Source organism: Ailuropoda melanoleuca, chromosome 11 (assembly GCF_002007445.2).
Source record: "Ailuropoda melanoleuca isolate Jingjing chromosome 11, ASM200744v2, whole genome shotgun sequence".
Taxonomy (NCBI): domain Eukaryota; kingdom Metazoa; phylum Chordata; class Mammalia; order Carnivora; family Ursidae; genus Ailuropoda; species Ailuropoda melanoleuca.
The window spans coordinates 1615587-1619320 of record NC_048228.1 but is presented as its reverse complement, the minus strand read 5'-3'; positions in this window follow the sequence as shown (position 1 = coordinate 1619320).

Below are 3734 nucleotides of genomic sequence, written 5' to 3'. Positions count from 1 at the left end.
CCTCGAGCCCGCCCGGCTCCCGCCCCTCCCCTTCGCCCCCACCCCAGCGCTGCTGCTCCGGGCTTCGCGGCTCAAAAACAACAGCGGTGGCGCCTCCAGCTCCGCGCTCCGCCGCAGCCCCGGCGGGCGGGTGAAACTCGGACCCGCCGCCCTCGGTCCGCGCGGAGCCGCGGAGAGCCGCGCACCGGGCTCCGGGGAGGCAGCGCGGGGGCCGCCGTCCGAACACCGGGCGCCCCAAACCTCGCCGCCCTAGGGGCGGGCCCGCGCCCTTCTGCCTCCGCGGGTCCCAGGTGAGTACCCGGCGGCGCGAGCCCCCGAGCTGGGCCACCTTCGGGGAAGGGGCCTCCCGCGGCCCAGGTGAGTCGCGGGCGGGAAGGCCGGCGGAGCAGGTGGCAGAGCGCGCGGGCGGGAGCTGATCGGGCGCTTCTGCCCCGCCGCCCTCCGACGCAGGGGGGTAGGCAGGATGTCCCGGCCAGGGGCCTGGTGCGGGCAGTGAGAATTCCTCATGCGAGTGTGTCTGGGATTCGAGAATGAAATGGGAGCGGAAGCAGGCGCTGACCCGGGCCCTTCCTGATACCAGTATTCTGCCAGGCTCCAGGACCTGAAGCTGGCCTAGAGTCAGCCTGAGGAGGGCAGAGGTCGAGCCTTTGGTGCGGGTCTCTGCTGCAGCGGGTGGGCTCTTGGCTGCGCCACTCCCCATTTGTTGTGCAGTGATCCCAGTAGTGCCTCTGCTGGGACCTGCGTCTGGCATGGGAGCCCTTGCCGTAGGAGAGGTGAACCGGTAAGGGTGGAGGGCTAACACTGAGACCCTGGGGTCCTGGCAGAGGCGCTTGGGCTGTGGAGGGGTGCCTGACCTGCTACCCCAGAGGAGAGGCTCAACAGAGCAGGGCTTGGCAGGAGCCAGAGGCAGTGTTGCGCTGGGCCTTCCCGCCTCCGCAGTTCACAGCTGCTTCCCTGAGTTGGAACACAGACCGAGCTCCCGTGGTTTCAGGGGTGCCCAGCCTCGCGCCCTGCTTGCAGCCCCAGACAGAGAAGGCGCTCTCTGCCCTGCTCTGTCTCTCAATGAGCTGAGCGCAGCGTCCACTCTTTCTGGCCCTAGGTGAGTGTTGACCACGGCGGCAGCACCAACAGGGGCGTTGGTACAGAAAACTGGGGCAGCTCACTTCCATTGCCTGCAGCCCTTCTGAGGGCCCGTCCCCCGGGCCCCACACTTCGTCCCCATGGGCTGGGCGGAGAACTGCGGGATCCAGAGGGGCCTTGGGCCTTGCTGCCAGCCTCCGGGGGTTTGGGTGGGCAGTGTCCACGGGGGACCAGGGCCTTGCTGCGGTCCCTAGCAGACTCAGAACCCACTTAGTCCCAAGGTGGGGGGTGGCCGGGAGAGGAAGGAAGGGACCAGGAGCTCAGAGCTGGGAGCTGTTCTGCTTAACCCAGCCAGAGCAGACTCCAGCCCACGGACCTAACCTGGCTGGTGCCACTGGCCAGAGAAAACGCAAGGTCATTCTCATACCTCAGCACCCGCAGACCCCCTTGCGGGGAGCTAGCAAGGTTGGGTTCGAGGCCTGGGGAGAATACAGTGGCGCCTGCAAAGCATTCCCACCTGCAAGGAAGATCCTTCCCCATCCCCCACCTGCCACCCAGCTCAAGCTTCCTTTTCCCTGGCCTTTTCCCTCCCTTCCTTTTCCCTTTTCCCTTTTCCCCAGCAGGCTCCAAGGTTAGGAAGGCCCAGTCTTCTTCTGGGGGAACCCAGCTCACTCTGGCCCTCTCCCTCAGCTGAGAAGGTGATTAAAATCTTCTGAACCCCTGGCCAAGCTGGGCCAGGACACTCTCTGGACTCTGGGACTTCACCCTTTCCAGGGCCTGAGGAGGCCCCACTGTCTCTTCCCTGCCCTCTGCGAGGGCCCTAAGGAAGGGCTGGGGGTTGCAGCTCAGGGCCTGCCTGGGGGACAGAACCCGGGGTCAGGAGTGACCAGGAGCCAGCCAGCTGCTGACACCCCAGGAGCTGCAGCAGTGATAGCACGGCACGTGCTCCCACCAACCCCAGTCAGTTCCAGGAGCCTGGGCAGACTGTCCCCAAGGCCATGGCCCTGGCCTGGCCAGGCCCTGCCCCCGCGTGGCCGGATTTAGAACCGAGAACAGGTCAGGCTTTACAGAGTCCCGCAGAGGGAAGGGCGAAGAAGGGGGAATCTGATGTGGGTCCAGATCCTAGCCCAACCTTGCAGACATCCGGGGATGGGGATGTGGGGGAACAGTTACAGACAAGTTGGGGCCAAACAGGAAGAGAGGAGCAGTTTTCATTCTGTTGAGACTGAAGTGTTGGAGGGCAGTTTTCAAACCAAGCCAAGCTTGAAGGAGTCTTGTGGCCGATGCTGGGCTTAGGGGACCGGGCTCTGGAATGCAGAAGTGTTGCTACTAACCTTGGCTTCCTACTGTGGGCTGCATGGTCGATGGTGAGGTGTGGGCTGCATGGACACATCTTTCAGGCTACTGGGTTTTGGAACAGACTTTCTTGCTGGGGTTCAGGGTACTGGATAGAGGACTTTTCCTGCCAACCTTTGCCGCAGCCTGGAATCCCACTTCAGCCGGGAGCTCTGCCTACCGCAGCCCTTCCAATAAGCAGGGAGGTGCAGCTGGAGAGCCGGAATCACTTGAACTCTTTTGGGGAAGGGCCTGGTTGGGGAGGGTAAGCAAGCTGGACCTCAGTGCTGTAGTAAGCATTGTAGTGGGCAGGAAGGGGTCCCCAACTCCTGGACATCCTGAGGAGCCCATGAGTAACAAAACCAGCTGGAGCCTTCTGGCACTCCCAGAGTTTACTGTCTGGGACTAGAAGGTCCCTTTGCTGGGCAAGGACTCATGCCCCATGCCGACTCCCAAAGCCTGGCCTCTGGAGAGGGCTGCACTGCAGTGTGTGTGCCCAGAAGTGCCAGGTCCTAGCCAGCCCAGCCACCTGCCCAGGCCCTCTAGCCCCAAGGAGCCCTGCTTCAGCGTGTGCAGTGGGAGGTGGGAAGGGGCTGGCCAGTAGGCCAGATGCACTGATGGTGGGATTCTCACTGTTTCCCCTCCCTGTTCCTATCTGTGCCCCATGAAGCTTGGCCGTGGGCTTTCAGGCACTCAGTCTCTGGGCTCAATCGGCTTCCAGGTCAGGTTTTGCTCACCTTCCAGTTTCTGCTCCGAAAAACTCAGTAGCTAAAAGAATAAAAGCACATCTCCCTTAGTTTACATATGTGCTCTCCTCAGAGATCTGAAACTGCCCTGGAAGGGTCCAGACCACCAGGCCTTGCCCCACCCCCATCACAGGAGCATTGAATCAGGCTGAGATGGGGGTCTCCCTCTCTGGGCACCTTCTCCTGCCCTACATTAGGCGGAAATACCTCCCAGATTTGAGCAACAGAAGGCTTGGAGACCACCAGGGATGCTTGGGGACAATCTGGTTTGGTTCCCACTACACAGAGAAAACCGAGGTGGTCTTGGCACCCAGCAGGGGACCCAGTGGGGACTGAATGCAGAGGCCTTCCAGCCCTGGGGCCAATAGCTGGCAAGCCTGTTGGGTCTAGAATGGGGGGGGGTTGTGGCGCTGGCAGCTTGCTTGGCATTTGTCGTCCCCAGAGGGGATTCTACACTGGTCCAGAGTGGGTGCTTCCCCCAGGGGCCCCCAAGACTCTGGGGGTAATATTCCAGGCCCCCGTTGGCCCTTCTTACCCCGAGCCTAGGGAAACAGGCTGTGACCAGCTAACTTC